Below are 21,598 nucleotides of genomic sequence, written 5' to 3'. Positions count from 1 at the left end.
ATTCTACTAGTTTTTCTCATCATTCCTATCACCCATTCCTCCCATGTTGACTGTATAACTTTAACTTGTTGCGTATATCCTAAGATTTTTATTAATATTGCTTCTTCATTGCTTATTTGACCCCTATGACAATCATTAAGTGTTGTACCACATGATTCTTGACAAATGTATATTTTATTTTATGTACGTTGAGAGCATATGCACCAAGACAAATTCCTTGTGTGTCCAATCACACTTGGCCAATAAAAATTCTATTCTATTCTATTCTATTCTATTCTATTCTATTCTACTCTACTCTACTCTATCTATTCTATTCTATTCTATTCTACTAGAAATAGTTTAACAGAATTGGAAGGGACCTTGTAGTCCAACCTCTGCTCAAATAGAGAGACCCTACACCAGAGATCTTCAAACTTGAGAACTTTAAGACTTGTGGACTTCAAGTCACAGAATTCTTCAGCAAGCATAGCATAAAATAGCATAGCACAGAATAGCTGGCTGAAGAATTCTGGGAGTTAAAGTCCACAAGTCTTAAAATTGTCAAGTTTGGGGATCCCTGCCTACACCATTTCTGACCAATGGCAGTCCAATCTCTTCTTGAAAGTCTCAACTAATGAAGCCCCCCAAACTTCCAAAGGCAAGCCATTCCATTGGTTGATGGTTCTCACTGTCAGAAAGTTATGCATTGTCTGTCCTTCCGGTGTTTTGGGTTTTGGAGAATAGCTTGGCCCCATCCTCTATGTGGCAAACCCTCAAATATTGGAACACTGCTATCATGTTTCCTCTGGTCCTTCTCTTTGCTAGACTATCCATGGCCAGTTCCTGCAACTGCTCTTTGTATGTTTTAGTCTCCAGTCCCCTGACCATTCTGGTTACTCTCCTCTGTACTTTTCTAGAGTCTTAATGTCTGTGGCGAGCAAAACTGGATGCACTACTCAGGTGCGATCTAACTAAGGCTTTATAGAGTGGTATTAGTATCACACTTGATCTAAATTGTATCCCCCTGTTAATGCAATTTAGGATTGCATTGGCTTTTTTGGTTGCCACTGCACACTGTTGGCTCATGTTTAAATGGTTGTCCACTACGACTCCAAGATCCCTCTTATAGTCACTGCTATTAAGCTTGGTTTCAAACAGGTTATTTGTATACCTTTGGGGGGGGGGGGTTATCTAGGTGTAGGACTTTCTTTTTCTAAAAGCTGGCCTCAGTTTAGTATCTGCTTGGGAGCAGGAAGCTGCGGCTACGAGTTTCTGTCTCCCTTAAGATTTTCATTTCTCTTTTAGGGGAAACATTTTATCCTGACTTTCTAAAATATTTCTCAAAAAAAATAATTCTTCTAGGAGAAGGGTGGGTGCCAATGTTCTACAATGTGTTAAAAACGTATGCTGCTGCTGGAAATAGCTCTTTCAGACACATAATACATGGCTACCAAGGGTCATGTCTCTTATAAGTTTGAAGAAAGGATTCATGGACAAAACCTGTCATCTTCATTTCTTGCAGCAGCATCTAGGATTTCAAGTAAAAAGTAGAACTATTCTTGTAAGAGACAGAGAGACGGCAGAAATGAATTGCTTACAATAACTTTTAGTTTGCAAATTGAAAGCTGCCACAATTTGGGAATATTCCCAAACATGTTTAACCTGCATTGTGATGTAATCCATTTACTGAGTTCACTGAAAACATTGTACCAGAAACTAAGCAAATCATCTGGGTTTGTGCAATATGCTATAACTTAACATTACATACAATATACCGTATTTTTCGCTCCATAAGACGCTTAGCATCCAAGATCATGTTGGTTAAGCCAGTGTTTCCCAACCTTAGCAACTTGAAGATATCTGGACGTCAACTCCCAGAATTCCCCAGCCAGCATTCGCTGGCTGGGGAATTCTGGGAGTTGACGTCCAAATATCTTCAAGTTGCCAAGGTTGGGAAACCCTGGGTTAAGCAAACAGTAAAGTCATGGTCCTACTTTGGAGAGATGGGGGCAAGGGAAGGTAAATGATGGAACATGCTGCAACATTGTGATGAAGATAGGAGACACTAAGAAACAGACTCTACACAAACCTCACTTATTTTTTATTGGAACAAAGGGAGTAACAGAGCCCTGTAAGTTTGAATGTGTTACTGTTCTTCCCTCTTTTATCTTTTTGAAAAATTGAGTTAGGGTGGGCGGCCCAAGATGTTTTTGCAATTACTTCTTGACCCTGGTTCAGTGTCATTTATGCGACTGTTTCCCTGGCAAGTGTTGTTTTGATCTTCTCTCCTTCAAGGCCATCTTATATATATATATATATATATATAATTATTTTTCAAAAGAATAACAAAACATCACAAACAAACATTAAAAAAAACAACAACACATAACATAAAAAGGAGCTACAGTTGCTCCGCTCAAAATAGAAGTCTTCATAATACAGAAAGGAAAAACTATTGTTAATTAGATCAATTCAGAGGAATAAAAATATCTATTACATTTCTCTCTTTAAAAACATTTTAGAATTATAAATTCAACTATTTTTATAATTCATTAAGCATTTTTTTAATTCAACCAAGTATAAACCCTTTCCCAAATTTTATAAAATTCTGATTCTTCTTGATTGTTCAAGCGCCTCGTCATCATGTCCAGCTCTGCACATTGTGTAATTTTTCTGATTACCTCCTCTTCTTTAAGGACATCTATTTCCTTCTGTCTTTGTGCAAAGACAATCCTAGCAGCTACTAAAATATGGGTTATTAAATAGTAAATTTCTTTTCTGTATTTACAATTTGTAATACCTAATAAAAAAGATTCTGGGGTTTTCCTAATTTCCTGTTGGGTCTTCTTTACGCCCTTTGCATACATGCATGCAACATCAGATTACCTCCGGAACCGCCTGCTACCGCACGAATCCCAGCAACCGATAAGGTCCTACAGAATTGGCCTTCTCCAGGTCCCGTCGACTAAACAATGTTGTTTGGCAGGCCCCAGGGGAAGAGCCTTCTCTGTGGCAGCCCCGGCCCTCTGGAACCAACTCTCCCTGGAGATTAGAACTGCCCCCACCCTCCCTGTCTTTCGTAAACTACTCAAGACTCATTTATACCACCAGGCATGGGGGAGTTGAGATAGCCCTTCCCCCTAGGCCATTACAAGCTATGCATGGTATGTTTGTCTGTATGTTTAGTTTTATAATAGGGGTTTTAGTTGTTTTTTATTATTGGATTTTACATGTTGTTTTTATTATTGTTGTTAGCCGCCCCGAGTCTACAAATCCAATAAATTATTATTATTATTATTATTATTATTATTATTATTATTAATAATAATAATAATTATTATTATTATCACAATGCAGATGCGAGAGTGTGGGACTCTCATTGTGACACCACAATGCAGCTTTTGCCATGTTGGTCTCATTGTGATTTGGTACAGATGCCTCTATTGGTGCATCTCAGTGCAAAAGTGTTTCCTGACTTTATTTAAATACTACTGGAAAATGTAGAGTAGTCTCTCATTCGGGGAAAGTAGCTTTTAGGACCCATAAAAATGTCAACTACATTTAACTGTTGCCTTCTGTGGAACAGATGGATGATCTAAATTTGATAAATAAAATACATTTTGAAATATCAAGAAACATGCTTTGGCATCTGATCTAGTTTCACTTCAATCTCTCCTTCTCAAAGTTCAGGACCAATGCCATAAAGCACAAGGGAAAATGAAGACACATTTAGCTCTACTCTTGCCAATTCTTCCATGTCTCCACTGAGTATTTAAAAGTAGCAGGATTTCATGCTTGCTAGTTCCATTTAAAAAAGTCATGGAAAAGCTGTAACAATCCCATCTCTTCCACTGGGCCAAGACCACAATGACAGAACTAATTTGGTTTGCTGTCAATGGAATAAATCTTGACACTCCATTGTAACAGGTGTTTCCTATTCACTACTCCCCACAAACAATTCTAACAAGCTGTCTTGGAAAAGAAAAGATTAAAAAAATGCCACAAAAGGGAAAAAATACTTAATACTGAAGATTGAAGGAGCCTGTGTGGCTGGTATCTCCAAGGAGTTACAATTTAACGTGCCAAACTTTTGCCTTGCTATTTCATTATGATATGACAGCTTTGCTATGCCAACAATTCTAGATATACTTTAAAATTCAGATATTTCACTTCATTGCCATCTTTATTGAGTGTAATAAAGTAGGGCATTGGAATCTTCAAAACAGAATATTGAAGGCATTCATTCAAGAATCCCTACTTTGTCCATTTTCTTGAAGCATTTACAGAAATTCTAAAAACCTACCCAACTTTCTCTGCATCTTTTTACACCAAACAACACCAAGTAAGAGGTCATTCTTAGTTTCCTTCTCATGTTTCTGTTTCCGAATGGTGAAGTCTTTTCTACACGTTTCCCCCCATGATGCCTCAATTGTTTCTTCTCTATTGCCAAGATCACTTCTTAATTATTTTACAATATCTGATAGACATTAGGCTTATGTCTATGTGGGTCAGTTTTATCTGGGTTAGAAAGGCAGCTTGATGGCTCTGAAATGGCACTACATTAATTTTATCTATGGCTTTGCTGCTACCTACTAGTCAACTGGATTGTTGCCACCCAGATCTGATATCTCTAATGCGACAACTTTAACAGATTTAACAGATTAATTGAGTTGGATTCCTTCTTAAAAGTCTCAAGTGATGAAGTTCCCACAATTTCTGAGGGCAAGCTGTTCCATTGGTTAATTGTTCTCACTGTCAGAAAGTTTCTCCTTATTTCTAGGTTGAATGTCTTCTTGAGTTTGACAAGGTTAATGAGTTTCAGGTGCTTTGGAGAATAGCTTGACCCCCTCTTCTTGGTGGCAGCCCCTTAAGTATTGGAACACTGCTATCATGTCTCCCCTGGTCCTTCTCTTCACTAGACCAGTGTTTTTCAAGGTCAGGTGTGCCACGAGGAAGGAAGCTCAGGTTCCGGTCTCACAACTTTTTGCTGAGAGAGAGAGTGAGAGAGATAGAGAAAGAGAGAGAAAGAAAACAAGAGAGAAAGAGAGAGAGAGAAAAGAGAGAGAAAGCAAGAGTGAGAGAGAAAAGAAAGCAAGAGAGAAAGAAAGCAAGAGAGAGAGAAAAGGAGAGGAAGGGAGGGAGAGAAATGAGAGAAAAAGGGGGAGGAAAAAAGAGAAATGAGAAAATAATTGAGACAGAGAATGAGAGGAAAGAGAGAAACAAAAAAAGAGAGAAGTGACTCTTGATTTAAAGCATATGATAAAAAGCACCCAAAGAATAAGAGCGAAAAAACCCTCAGCCCTCACCTGTTTTTGAAAATAGTTCAAGAGTGTGTATGTATATACACACACACACACGGGGGGGGGGAGGAGACAGGGATGGAAAAAGAGAGAAGAGTGTCTTAGGGCGTCATTTTGTGTCATTTTGGTTGGTGGTGTGCCCCAGGATTTTGTAAATGTAAAAAAATGTGCCGCAGTTCAAAAAAGGTTGAAAATCACTGCACTAGACGATCCATGTCCAGTTACTGTAACTGTTCTTCATGCGTTTTAGTCTCCAATCCCCTGATCATCCTCGTTGCTCTTTTCTGCACTCTTTCTAGAGTCCCAAAATCCTTTTTATAGTGTGGCGACGAAAACTGGATGCAGTACTCCAGGTGCAGTCTACACTAAGCTCTATAGAGTGATATTAGCATCTCACTAACTTGACACAACTATCAAGCTCCTAATAGCATATTGTGCTTAAGGAAACAAAATCCATATACATTGAGCTGTGCACCACAATTTGTATATGTTACTTAGAAGACAATTTTATCCTCGGTTGTTTTGGGAGTTAAGAACATGTTGTCAATGTAGGTGAAATTCTAACCTTATGCCCTCATTTGGTTGTTCTACAAGCATATTTTATTCCATGTTGGGCAATTTGCTTCTATGGGAAGTTTATTGTCTGAAAGATATAATTGTGAGTGAGGAGGGAGGAAAAGTGAAGAACAAAAAACCCTTTCATGCTTTAAACTAAAATGCAGTAACTTCTAAATCTTAACTCAGGCTAGCACTTGATTAAACTAGAAATAGATATTAAACTAGGAATAGATGGTCCCACATTGTTAGTGTAGTCTTGGTCAGCTCAATTATAAAGGCGAAGATTCATAGAAAAAACTTTACCACTTAACCAAACTTTACAAACTCATTGTTTGGTTTATTTTCAGTGAAGAACCTACAATTTGAATCTCAGTAGTCTAGGGGTTGCTAGCTAGTCAATGACTGTGTGCAGTCCTTGAATGGGCTTCAGCCTTGACATTGAAAAGTTGTGCAATTTAAACATTTGCTTTTTTTTTTTTTTGCCTTTCTAATGGAATAATGGCATCATACTACCCTTGGATCTGCTTTTACTGATTTATCTGAAGGAATCTGCCCAACCTAAAGGAATTACAGTAACCGAGTTGTCGAAGCGTGGAACTCATTACCGGACTCCATAGTGTCATCCCCAAACCCCCAACACTTTACCCTTAGATTATCTACGGTTGACCTATCCAGATTCCTAAGAGGTCAGTAAGGGGCGAGTACAAGTGCACTAGAGTGCCTTCCGTCCCCTGTCCTATTGCTCTCCTATATCTCCTATTCCTTTCTTCTATTCCTATATCTCTTCTTCTATTCTTTCATTGATATGTTCTATTACTATATCTTCTTTTCTATTCTTTCATAGATATATTTTACTATGAGTATCTCCTCTATAACTTTCATCATGTATTTTACTATGTGTGTGTGTGTGTGTGTGTGTGTGTGTGTGTGTGTGTATATATATATATATATATATATATATATATATATATATATATATATATATATAATCTAGTCTCCCTTAATTTTCAAATTCAGCTTAAACATGTGACATATATATATACACATATACATAAATACCCACTAAAACTCTCATTGTTTATTGGACAAAATAAATAAATAAATAAAATAAAATAAGATATATAAGTAGATGATCCATTTAGACTCCTGAATCTAACTCCTGCTCAGTGCAAGAATTTCCAACAAGTGCTGTCTAGATCCTGCTTGAAGATTTCTAACAAAAAGGGGCCTACCACTCTTTGAGCCATGGTGGCACAGTGGTTAGTGTGCAGTACTGCAGGCTACTTCTGCTGCTGCCACTTGGCTGCAATTTAGCAGTTCAAATCTCACCAGCCTTAAGGTTGACTCAACCTTCCATTCTTCCGAGGTGGGTAAAAATTGTTGGGGGCAATAGGCTGACTCTGTAAACTGCTTAGAGACGGAGATAAAGCACTGTAACCTGGTATATAAGTCTAAGTGCTATTGCTTTGCAAACTCCTTTTTCAAAATAGCCTCATTTATCGTTGCAATGGATGAACGCATTCAATTTCTTATATATGGCCGTTGTAGCAATCACTTTTGGATTCAAAGTTGAGCCAAAATAATTTATTACTTGATCAGAAGGGTCTTCTGCCCAAAACAAGAGGACAATCTCCTTCTTAATGGCAACAGGACTAATACTTATCAGCCAGCCATTCAGACCGATAACCTATACCCATGATGGTGAACATATGGCACGCATGTCACAGGTGGCATGTGAAGCCATATTGGAGAGATTTTGCCCTGTGTCAGCTCCAGTGTTCATACATGTGCTGGCCAGCTGATTTTTGGCCTCCCTGAAGCCCCGGAGGCAAAATAATTGTCCAACAGACAAACTGGAAGTTTGTAAAAAAAAAAATCCATTTTGTTATTGTGCTATTTTTTGCAGTCTGGAGAGTTCAGGGAAGCTTCCTGCAGCCCCAGAATTCAAAAAAAACCCCAACAAAATGGGCAAACTGGAAGTGTGTTTCCCAAATTTCTGGTTTGCCCGTTGTGCTGTTTTTTGCACTCCGGAGCTTCAGGAAGTTTCCCTGAACACACTAGAGTGCAAAAAATCAGCACAATGGCAAACCAGAAATGTTTTTTTCACGAACTTCTGGTTTTCCCATTTGGGCATATTTTCCATGTACCAGGCTTCAGTAAGGTCTGTGTGCATGGCAAGGTGCAGCGTGGAGGGGTGTGCACATGCAGAGGGAGAGGGAAGTGGTGTGGGCACATGCACACATCACACGCCCTTTTGGCAGGTGAACAAAAAAGGTTCACCATCACTAGATACAATACAATCACTAGAGAGTCCTCAAGGAAGATGTTCCATGGCCATAATGTTTATTGTTATTGTTGCTGTTGCTGTTGTTATTATTGTTGTTATTATTATTATTATTATTATTATTATTATTATTATTATTCAGACTTGTATGCCGCCTCTCTCCGGGGACCAGGGGTGGCTCAAAACATACAATACAAACAATAAGTATACAAATCTAATAGTTAAAATATAGCTAAAAACCCGTTAATTAAAAAAAAAATTAACATTAATGGTCAGAACAGAGCGGGGGCATATACAAGTTGCCCCACGCCTGGAGACATAGATGGGTCTTAAGGCTTTTGCGGAAGGTCAGGAGGGTGGGTGCAGTATGAATCTCTGGAGGGAGCTGATTCCAGAGGGCCGGGGCAACCACACAGAAGGTTCTTCCCCTAGGCCCTGCCAAACGGCATTGTCTGAATGCCAGGACCTGGAGAAGGCCAACTCTGTGGGATGTGATCGGTCACTGGGATTTATGCTTACCAGGGTATAAGAAGCTTCCTTAGACTGGTTTCTATTTCAGTCAGAAAAGAGTATGAAAAATCTAGAGTCTGTGGTCCTATAGAGGAGATGAAAAACCTGAAACTAGTATTGGATATTGTGTAAGGAAATAAGTTAGTTAGGTTGGAATGTGTTTAAAATGGCGTCTTTTTTTCTGTAATACATTTGTGGTCACTGCTATGGCTATTTTCTAATCTCTTTTTTCTTTTGCTTCTGCTTCTTACATCAATCTGAGCAGGGGAAGTAGCTCCACAAAAGGCAGCCATTGAGATCATGTTGCCATCTCGTTCTGTCATCCTTGTTTGTACCTAGCAAGTTCTTCACAGTTGCTTAGAGCTAATCAATATTCTTAGCTGAGTCATGCGATTCCTTGAGAAAGCGGTGGCAACTGAGGTCCTCAATCGATGAGCCTGGCAAAAGAGAAATCCTGCATCTTTTTCAGAAGTCCATGAAATGCCTTCACAGCACGGCTGATTAGAAAGCAAACTAGGTACAATTGATGGGGGTGGGGAATCACAGCACTCTGTGGAAAGTTGGTTTGGTACACCACTTTAAGAGCTGCTTTATTCCTGTCAGAGCTTCTCAGAGAAGTCTCCCGTCACTTCCCAGGACAGTGAATTATGAAACACTGGTTTAGAAGTTTCCCAGGCATATTCATCTTGGGGAAAGTGGGCCACAGTTAATGTGCCAAGCTGACAACCAAGTAACTATTTCATTCTGAAAATCCAACTCTTTTTTTTTGGAGTAGAGCTATCATGAAGTTGGGTAATGTACTTTAAGAAATTCTATGGCTTGCTTGCTTCTCTCCATACCCCAACCTCTTTTTTCCCCTTTAATAAAGCCAGAGCTACCTTGTCTTCTTGGTTTGTAGTCTTTATTTAATCTTTCTTAAATTTAATTGTTTCATATTATCCCAAAGGTGCTTTTTCAAAAGACAACTGGACATTCTTTGTTTTTCCTTGAAGACATTTTGCTTCTCAATCCAAGAAAATTCTTCATTTCTGATTGAATGGTGGAAAATAGAATTACAGTGGTACCTCTACTTATGAACTTAATTTGTTCCATGACCAGGTTCTTAAGTAGAAAAGTTCATAAGAAGAAGCAATTTTTCCCGTAGGAATCAATGTAAAAGCAAATAATGCATGCAATTGGGAAAACCACAGGGAGGGTGGAGGCCCTGTTTCCTCCCAGGAGATTCCTAGAGAGGCCCCACTGAGGCTTCTCCCCACCTTTTCTGGCCCTGTTTCCTCCCAGGAAATTCCTAGAGAGGCCCCATGGAAGCTTCTCCCTTCCTTTTCCGGTTACAGTTTCGGAGGGTTGGGTTTGTAAGTGGAAAGTGGTTCTTGAGAAGAGGCAAAACAATCTTGAACACCTGGTTCTTATCTAGAAATTTTGTAAGTAGAGGCGTTCTTAGGTAGAGGTACCACTGTATTTATATTCTGTGATGTCATCTGGTTGTTAGCACTCTTTTGAAGAGTCGTTTAGGGCATGGGAAGGTTTATCTGTGCCCTCAGAGCAGGAGTGAAGTGCTCCTGGTTTGTTCATGACTGTGGGTCATCGGAGAGCCAGTTGTGAAGAGAGATTGAGGCTCCTCAATATGGCACCACTGGTCTCTTGTTTAAAACACAGACCTTTCAGCAGTTGCAAGAAAGTTCCACACCCATTTGCACTATTCAAAGCTCCCGGTTCGCTCATGCCTGTGTATTGTTGGAGAGCCAATCACAAAGGGAGCATGAGGCTCCACCCACCCACCCACCCAGATGCCACCATTTGGATTCTTTTATCATCTGCACATGTGCAAAGCATTCTGTGCATGCGCAGAGGATAATAGAACCTAAATGGCGGCATCTCTGTGGGTGGGTGGAACCTCGTCCTCGCTTTGTGATTGGCTCTCCAGCAATACAGAGGCATGAGCGAACCAGGAGCTTTGAATCATTTATTTATTTTATTTTATTTATTTATTTATTTTGTCCAATACAAAATGAGGGTTTTAGTGGGTATATATAAACATACAGACATTGTTAGTTTATATTTTTTGATTCCATAGTTTCTCCCATTTATCTAAATCTATATTATAACCACAATTTTTGGACCAAATTATCCTTTTTTCTTTAACTACTACTTCTTCCAATTTGTATCTCAATAAATAATTACAAATCTTGGTTATCAATTTATCTTCTGTACCTTGGAGGCTCTTTCATATTTATTTCATTAGAGATGTTTATCATGGATTACAGATGAGCCATAGGAAGCAAGAGGCGATGGGTTCTGTAACATTTGGTACAGCTTTTTATACCTGTACAATTTCTTCAGAGCATCAGCTTTCACATAACATTTCTTATAAGTTGAGAGCAATGATATAAGAGAGAGAGAAATCATTAAAACATGTCACAAGGATTTTCAAAAAGAGCAGCAAAACCACTGGAACAAAATGCCCTTCTTAAAAGAAATGAGATTTTAAATAACCCTATATTCCTAGTTATATTTTATGTGACTTTCCCCCAATTTAAAAGTAAAGATTAGCCTGGTCCACTCCTTGTTAGCTTTCTGGAAGGTATTAAAATTTGAACTGTTTTGGAAGCCTAAGGAAAGAAATAGACCTTCTATAAAATGGAATTGTTGCTGTTGTTATTTATTGTGGATATTGTTTGTGTTCCTTTTCAATGTTGTAAACTGTCAAAAGTTTGGTTAATTGCAGAGGCTATAAATCACATTAAATAATAAGTCTTCAGATAGGAGTGGCATACAAATCTAATAAATTATCCTTATTATTATTGTTATTGTTATTATTATTATTATTATTATTATTATTATTATTATTATTATTATTATATCACCAAATATCCACAATTTGGATATGTGTAGTCGTATATGGATTTTTAGCATTCTTTTGATATTAACTGGAATCCAATTATGTGGGTAATGTTTGTATTTCTTGTCTATGGAGATTCTCAGTCATCCAGGTCATGGATGGACTTTCTAAAAGTCCAGTTGCCTCTTAGAAAATCACCTTTGGGACATTTGTATTTTTAGAATTTAAAATATGTATTCCCTTTCAGATATAGGATTAAGTATCTCTGCTAGCAAAAATACGCCGCATGTAGTTCTCCCGAGTTCCATTTTTTATTTTATTTATTTATTTTGTCCAATACACCACAATACACAATGAAGATTATAGAGGTTATACTCGAGTATATTAGAGAAAGAATAGAAGTGAAAATTTAGGAATAGAATACATTAATTAGAGAATAGAAGGATAGTATAAGAGGATTAAAATAGAAGAATAGTAGAGATGATATATGAGATATAGGAGAGACAATAAGAGCGCCAATGAGAGGCACGCTAGTGCACTTATGCACGCCCCTTACTGACCTCTTAGGAATCTGGAGAGGTCAACTGTGGATAGTCTGAGGGTAAAATGTTGTGGGTTAGGGGAAGATACTACGGAGTCTGGTAATGAGTTCCATGCTTCAACAACTTGATTACTAAAGTCATATTTTATAGTCCAATTGATGCAGATGCACCACAGGGCAGTCCTTCACTGTTTCCAGGGTGGCCCCATGGGCTAGATCTAAGCACCTCATGGACTGGATCCATCTTGTGGGCCTTGAGTTTGACTACCCTGCCATAAAGAGTTCACCAGCCTGATCCAGCAGGACTTGTCTCTCCCCCGTCCCTTCCCGAATGTACCTGGTATGCAGACACTTTTTAAATAAGCTTTTCAAGTGATTGAAAATTCAGAAAAATGCTTGTCCAGCATTAGTATTATCAACAGGAGAGGAACCCTGATCTAAAATTAAATATAATGTGCAAAGACTCAATTGCTACATATCGGATCCTTTTACAAAAAGGAAAAAAAACATGTAATATTTAGGGGCATTAGGAGGAAAGAAATAATCTCTTTCGAACCTCTTGGTTTAGAAATAAATTTGCATAACACTTCCTTATAAATATGAATTTTAATATTTAGCAGCTGTCTGGTCTCATACTCTGAATGAAACTATTTTAGAAAGAGAGAGAGAGAAGAAAAAGGACATAAATATGTATTTAACCAGTCAGCTAGATAGAGAGTGTGGCAGGGGAAGAATTTGGGTCTTAAATTTCAAATGTGGATTAAACATTGCCCAAGGAAAGATTTATCATATTGTTATGCCTATGCATTCAAGAAAAGAAATTCACCATTATAGAATATGCCACAAAAAGAAGAAAATGAAAATAAGAGCAAAGGCATATATAAACCAGATTAGCTGAGATGATTTGAAAACATTTTTAAGCAAGGAGAAGCAATGTTTTTGCATATAGGATTTGCTCCTTGGAGAGGGATATCAGCATCTAGGAATATATGTGGAATTCAAAACCAAGCGTGATCCCTGAAGACAGTACTTGTTATGATGCAATTTTTGGTGTGGATTATGCTATTTCATTTTTACTAAACAACATCATATACTGTTAAAGAAAAGGAAGAATAGATGGATAGATATCTATGCCAGGTATGAAAGCTATGAGGTTCCAAAGCCTCTAACCTCAACATGTGATGGTTCTCAATATCATCTCTGAGAAAAGGCAGCTCGGTCCAAAAGGGAAAGTATGTAACCACGAAAGAAACATCTGATCAGCATCTTTAAAACATCCCTTTAGCCAGTGAAGGGCTACCAAAATTTTTACTACCACACTGTGGGCATGGCTTATGCAGGATGCCCTGCATTTTCTTTCAACATCTTTCTGTGCAAATTGGGTGCTCTGGGGTGGAGCTTTATTTTTGCTAACCCACTGCATTCCCCCCCCCTGTACGGGTAGCAGCCCCCCCCCCCGTCTATACACCAGGGATGGAAAGTTGGCTCTTCTATGACTTGTGGACTTCAACTCCCAAAATTCCTGAGACAACCATGGTAGCTCAAGAATTCTGGGAGTTGAAGTCCACGTGTCATAGAAGAGCCAACTTTGCCTACCCCTGCTGTAGACCAACACCTTCAAAACTCAGACTGGATGCAAATCACTTCTAGTGAAAGTATTAGAAAATTTCCCCACCCTAATCTTCCAGTTTTCAGACTGCTCAAGAAAGTAAAACTGCTATGATATTAACATATCTGTTAAACTGCTGAAGTTTGCAGATGATACAACAGCGATAGGTCTCATTCGAGACAATGATGAAACTACCACAGAGAGACGGGAGGTTGAACAATTAGCCTCTTGGTGCAACCAGAATAACCTGGAACTGAACACACTCAAAACCATAGAAATGGTGGTAGATAATGTTGGGTGAACTGAACTTGCAAAGTTCAGGCTTGTGCCGAACTTTGCAGTGTTTGGCATGCTGAAACCGAACCCCAAACTTTAAAAAATGTTCGGTAAATTTTGGGTTCGGGTTTGGCGTTCACTTGAACACCACGAAATACCACTGCCGAGGAGGACAGTGGGGAATCCCATCATGGGATTCTGGGGGTGGGGCTTTGACATCACAGAGATTATTTCCTGGCCGGCTGAAACAGGGAGGAACGAGTCTCTGTGACATCAAAGTCCCGCCCCCGGAATCCCATAATGGGATTCCTCACCTACTTTTGCTTGCAGTGCTGCTGTGGCATCCTTTTCTGTAAAAATAAAATGAAGCAAAAGGAGGTGGGGAATTCCCCACCTCCCTGTTTATTTTTACAGAAAAGGGCGCCGCAGCGGCTTGCTGCTGTTCAGGTTCTGGTTCTGGTTCAGCGAACTCACCCAAACTTTATGGCAAAGTTCGGGTGAGTTCACCGAACAAGAACTTCGTTGGGTTCGCCCAACACTAGTGGTAGACTTTAGGAAAAACCCTCTCAATCTACCATCTCTTACAATACTAGACAATACAGTATTAACAGTAAGGACCTTTCAATTTTTAGGTTCTATCATATCTCAACACCTAAAATGGTCACCTAACATCAAAAACGCCATCAAAAAAGCACAACTAAGAACGTTCTTTGTGTGCCATCTCAGAAAGCTTAAACTACCCAAGGAGCTACTGATACAGTTCTACAGAGGAATTACTGAGTCTGTCATCTGCACCTCTATAACTGTCTGGTTTGGTTCTGCAACTCAACAAGACACAGAGGATGACCAGAACTGCAGAAAAAAACAATTACTGTCAACCTGCTTTCCATTGAGGACCTGCGTACTGCACGAATCAAAAAGCGGACTGTGGAAATATTTTCTGACCCCTCACATCCTGGACATAAATTGTTCCAACTCCTACCCACAAAACAATGCACATCAAGACAAAACATATGAAGAATGGCTGCAGGAACTGGGCATGGGTACTTTAATTGGGGGGTGGGGATGGAGGACTAGGGGAGACATGCTAACAATGTTCCAGTATTTCAGGGGTTGCCACAAAGAAGGAGTCAACCTATTCTCCAAAACACCTGAGGGTAGAACAAGAAGCAATGGCTGGAAACTAGGCAAGGAGAGAAGTAACTTAGAACTAAGTTAATTAGTTTGTTTTATATTTGTTAACCTAATAAGTATCATTGTCTGCCTCATAAACTGTATATGGCTTGTTGTTATGCCCTTTGATAAAAAGGCATTATAAATAAATTCTATTAAAATGGTATACAAATCTAGATAGATAGATAAATAGATAGATAGATAGATAGATAGATAGATAGATAGATAGATAGATAGATAGATAGATAGATAGATAGATAGATAGCTATTATTACTATGGAGAAATTTCCTGACAGTTAAATTCAATTCAATTCAATTCAATTTATTAGCTTTGTATGCCGCCCCTCTCCGAAGACTCGGGGCGGCTCACAACAGTAATAAAAACAGTATAACAATGGAACAAATCTAATAATAAAATTATATAAAAACCCCCAACAATTTAAAAACCATACAGCACATACATACCAAACATAAAATATAAGAAAGCCTGGGGGAGATGTCTTAATTCCCCCATGCCTGGTGATATAAACAATTAATCAGTGGAACAGCTTGCCCCCAGAAGTTGTGAATGCCCCAACACTGAAAGTTTTTAAGAAAATGTTGGATAACCATCCGTCTGAAGTGGTATAGTGTTTTCTGCCTAAGTAGGGGATTGGACTAAAAGACCTCCAAAGTCCCTTCCAACTCTGTTGTTGTTAGTATTATTACAATTAGACACAAGAACTGTTTCCCCCCCCCCCCGAATGCCATCACTCTGCTAAACAAATAATTCCCTCACCACTGTCAAACTATTGTTTAGTCTTCCCATCATTACAATCACCCATCTCCTCCCATTTATGACTATATGACTGTAACTTGTTGCTTGTCTCCTTACAATTTATATTAACATTGTTTCCGGATTGCTTATTTGTACCCTAGGACAATCATTAAGTGTTGTATCTCATGATTATTGATGACTGTATCTTGCCTTTTTCTGTACACTGAGAGCATATGCACCAATGACAAATTCCTTGTGTGTCCAATCTCTACATTCTACCTACAACATTCGACGATTAGAACAAGCAATACCCAATATAAAATAGGAACAAAACCTATAAGATGGGAAATAATATTCGAACATCATCATGGTAACAGACGTCGTAAATATTCCTTATCTTAGCCAATGGCTAGATGGACTCTATTACCCCAACCTTTCCCCTTCTTTCCCTTTTATTCCTTCTCTCTCCGATATCTTCTTCCCTTCTTCCCACTGTTTTCCTTCTATCTTTCTTATCATTTTCTTCCCCTTTTCTTCTCTTTCCTTTTTTTCTTTATTGTCAATAATATTAATACAACTATATATTTTATATCTATTATATATTATATGCTTTTTAATAATGCCAATATGACTATGACCTTACTTGTTATGAATACCAACCCATATACACTATTGACTTCTTTTTACTCTGTTATTTCTTTCTCTTATATTTGTAATAAAATTTAATAAAGATTATTTTTAAAAAGAATTCTATTCTATTCTATTCTATTCTATTCTATTCTATTCTATTCTATGCTATGCTATGCTATGCTATGCTATGCTATGCTATGCTATGCTATTCCAGTCCAGTCCAGTCTAGCATGTCTAAAGCTAGCAACTAGAATAAACTTTCTAGCCCATGATTCAGTCAAGGATGAATGAGTTCTTATTATGAACTGGCCTAGCATTTAATAGCAACACCATCAAACTGAACAAGCAGAGCTAATAATAAAATAAAAATGCTTCAGGGGGTTTGGCCAGATGTTTGCGGAGGTTTATACAATAAATTTCTGGACAAGATAACTATCATACATCTCCCCGTACCATCTGTTTAACTATTCTTTGCTTGTTTACTTTTGTTCCTCTAATTTTCTGGAAGGTAAGGGGAATGTCTGATGATTGCCAGAGCAGCAAAGAAAAAAGACAAAGGAAGTGATAACGTGAAATAATTACATTTCTGAATGTTTGCAGTAGGAGTAATTTTCAACATGCTAGATGCTTTCTCAAATCCATTAAACATCTCTAGGCCAATTCTATCTCTTGTTGTTTTTAGTTGCAAAGTTGTGTCCGACCCATCGGAGAGGGGCGGCATACAAATCTAATAAAATCAAATCAAATCAATAAAATCAAATCAATAAAATCAAATCAAATCGCGACCCAATGTTCCCGCAGGACTTCCTGTTCTCTACCATCCTCTGGAGTCCATTTAAGGTCATGCTGACTGCTTCAGTGACTATCTATCTATCTATCTATCTATCTATCTATCTATCTATCTATCTATCTATCTATCTATCTATCTATCTATCATCTATCTAGCCTCTGTCTGTCTGTCTGTCTGTCTGTCTGTCTACCTATCCATCCATCCATCCATCCATCCATCCATTTATCTCTGTGTGTCTATAAATATGTACGTATATTCGTATGCTTGTGTGTGTATATATATGTACATACATACATATCTATTCATGCAGATACATACATGGACACACATGCAAGCAAAACAAGAGGAACAAAATAATTGCTTTCATTGGTCTGCTGGGTGGATATTTCTCAATCTTCCTTTCATCCTTCAAGCTGCATGAGAGCATTTAATCTCCAATGCCCAAGGCAAATAACAAAATATCTTTGAATTCGGCACACGTCAGTCTCCGATTCAGAATAATTAAAATAATTATATTTCCTGCTGTGAGTTCCAGTCTAATTGATTGAGTCTAACAATGAGACCATTAACAATTTCAAAAGAAGTATTGCACACACTCAAAACCTAATTATTATATCTCTTTCTCCCACACTTCAGAAAAAGTCTTGGCTTGCTTGAAATCCAAATAATGGGAGAAAAAAAATGCATATTTTTTTATTTATTTATTTATGGAAGGAGGAATTCTGTTTCTTTTATGAGGGGGGATTGGGGAAATTCTGTTAGACTCCTTTGCCATTAATAATTACATCCAACACAAGGAATACATTTTATCCAACCTTCTAAAATAACCCATGATATATACTATGATGTTTTAATGTAATTCTCTTTTGCTAAGGAGAACTGGGATGGGATGCTATCTATGCCACCTTGAGATATAATATATGAATATAAAATTTTATTACTATTTCTTCTGGTATTGATTCAGTTGATCATTAACATGAGAATAAGTGGTTTTAATTATTATCTAGTTCTCCTTCTTCCTAGCATAGTCCTGCAGGTTCAGGGTCCGCTTTTGGGATCATTGAATGTCACTTTGCATGGTCAGCTGCATCTCCAGGATGTAGGCTGGTGGCTTGCATATCTTTGTTGATGATGTCTTACCATCACTGTTTTGGATGCCCACAAGGTCGCCAGCCATTGAATTCTAGTCTTGGCAATGGCGGAAGGTACTGCTCTCTGGAAATATCCAAACCAGCAGAGTCGGCCTTCTCTCATCTTCTCTATAATTGTTGCCACACCATTGTCGAATGGTGTCACTCATGATGTGGTCAAGAAAGGAAATGCCTGATATATATTACAAAGCATTTGCATTTCCATGGCATGGACATAGCTTTCAGTCCCTGTTGTTGCTGCTCTATCTGGTTGAACTTTTGAAATATATTCTGCTGTCTTTCTATCTATTCTAGTAAAAGACCTGTTGAGGAGACTTCAAATATAGCTTTCAGTATGGCTTAAATTGCACCCAGAAGACTAGTATAGCTGATCATTCTACCTGTGCTACTGAATTCTAGACTAGTCACAGCACTTAGATGCTCCTCAAGGCAGTAGACTGAACTTCAGAAATCCAGCTGAGAAGTGGCTTAGATGTGAATGACTGTAAGCAGAACCTTCCAAACCAAAAGTAGATACAATTGGTATGTAAGATGAAGTTATGGAAAGGCCTTTTTGGTCACAGATACCACCTGCTCCTCTTTTCTTAAAAAGAAAAGATTGGAATTGTCCACCTCTGCTCAATCCAATAATAATTTATTGAAGAGGAGACAGATCATTACTACCTTAGAGGTGGTAGTTCCATCTCCTTTCTTAATGATGCATTTGCTACCATGTGGACCTAACTATATGACACTTTGGGTATGCTTTGATCAGTCATATGAGGCATGGATCTAAAACACAGATGGCTTCATTTAAAGTCCCAGGAACTATGTCAGGTTCCTTAGAGGCAACAAGCTTACACTCAGCACAAATAACTAGGCAAGACAGTTCCTCAGTCAACTCCCTACAGACCACACAGCTGGCATCCAGCTCAGAGTGAATTGGAGCAATTTTATCTGATGTATTATCAAATATTCCTCACAGGGACTTGAAAGGTTTTCTTCTGGACCCTCCTTACCCAAGAGCAACCAAGCCACCTTAAATAAGACCACTGACTGGAAACTGTGGGTGCAATAAGAATGGTCGATTAATTGGGTTTTGTTGCTATTACTGCCACACAAGTCTTAACAAAGGTTCTTATTTGTGCTCATTCAGATGCACTCTTTGGCTTCTGACAGTATAAATCAAGGCATCTGTCTTGCTGTTCGTCTCCTAGAATTGAAACCCAGATGGCTGTCCAGGGTCTAAGAGCAGCCAGAATCCTCAGAAGCAGAACCATGAATTGTACTTCTTAGTGTTTGGTCATTCCAAACACTGAGTAAGACATTCAGTTGATAGTAATGTCTCTCCGTCATAGGGGGAGTTAAAACCGGAATTATTTCTATTAGGAATCTCCCGACAAAATCTTCACAAAAATTACTTCTATATTATATTGCATATTATAACGGCCACAAGGATAATCTCCGTGCAACACTAGAAGCAAAAAGGAACTCCAACTATACTAAACGTATTGATTAAAACTATGGAACACGCTGAAATGGCCCAATTAACTTTGGAGTTACAAGATAAAGATGACACAGACTTCTACCAAGCCTGGGACAAGTGGTATAAATGGCCAAATCAAAAGAAAATACTTATTAATACTATAAAACATAACATTTCCACAAAACAACTTTCATCAAAAGACAAAAGATAAATAAGTACAAAAAATGTTACAAATAATCTTTAAATTCTACCTACAACATTCGATGACTAGAACAAGCAATCCTCAATACAAAATAGAAACAAAACCTATAAGATGGGAAACAACATTCGAACTACACCACTGAAACGGACGTTGTAAATATTCATGACCCTAGCCAATGGCTAGATTGACTCTATTATCCCAACCTTCCCCCCTCTTTTCCTCTTATCCCTTCTCTCTTCGTTATCTTCTTCCCCTTTTCTCTCTCTTTTCCTTCTATCTTTTCTATCGTTTCCTTTCTTTCACGCTTTCCCCTTTTCTTCTCTTTTCTTCTCTTCTTTCTTTTCTTTCCCTTTCTTCTTTATTGTCAATAATAGTAATACAACTATATATTTTTTATGTTTTATATATTCTATGTTTTTCAACAATACTAATACCACTATGACTTTACTTGTTATGAATATTAATCCATATGCATTATTGACTTCACCTTTATTTTGTTCGTTATTTCTTTCTGCCATATTTGTAATAAAACTTAATAAAGATTATTTTTTAAAAAAGGATAATAATGTCTCCCAATTTCAGATCACACCGCTATTTTCCCAAATCTACATGTGACCTTCCCTGTGGATTCAGTCCTCAATGAACTGGATCATATCCATAGCTGCTCTGGAGGTCATGAACTCTGAGCTGCTTTTGACTCTGAGCCTAGAAAAGCACAGATTGAACTCCTTCAAAATTATAAGGTTAATTTCACCACTAACCCAATGATAGTATCCAGCAGCTCAGACGTATGGAGTAAAGCACTCATAGTATGGAGGTTGGTATGATAACAATAATGCTGTCTGATCCTTCGACAGAGCCTTGGATTTGTAATTTGTGGGGTAGTATCCCACCAGAATCTCCTTGATAGCTAAAGCTATTTTCCCATTTTGTCCTGTAGAGACCTAAGGAGATGTCATTGAACAGTGAAGGGCTACCAAAATTTTTACTACCATACTGTGTGCGTGGCTTATGCAGGACACCCTGCATTTTCTTTCAACATCTTTCAGTGCAAATTGGGTGCTCTAAAGTGGAGCTCCATTTTTGCTACCCCACTGCATCCCCCCACCCCACCCAGGCAGCAGCCCACCCCCGGCATTGAAGCAAATATTCAGAAACCATAATGAAAACAAAGAGGACAGAAACTGTAAAGTCCTCGACCTACGACCCCGCATCTTTTAATCCTTGACTTAGTCCTCTTCCTTCTCTTCTACTTCCAATTGTGCCAGCTGCTACTGCAACCTGATTGGTTGCAACTCAAGCAGCCGGAGCATGGGAGATTTGGACAGCTCCCATTGGTTCTTCCCCTGACAGCTTCTCTATAAATATGGAGCTGTCAACCTCAGCTGCTCATTGCTTTTCTGTGCTGTGTGGTGCTGAATAAACAGCTCTTCTCCTTCAAAGCCGCCTCCTGCCTTTTCCTTTGATCCAGCTGACTTTTTAAGGAACATTTCTTAAATTCTGAGAAGGAAGTATTAAGGATGAGTCCTCCTCT

This window comes from Erythrolamprus reginae, chromosome 1 (genome assembly GCF_031021105.1).
Source record: "Erythrolamprus reginae isolate rEryReg1 chromosome 1, rEryReg1.hap1, whole genome shotgun sequence".
In the NCBI taxonomy this organism is placed as follows: Eukaryota; Metazoa; Chordata; class Lepidosauria; order Squamata; family Dipsadidae; genus Erythrolamprus; species Erythrolamprus reginae.
The sequence above is the reverse complement of the archived record's forward strand: the minus strand, read 5'-3'. Positions refer to the sequence as shown.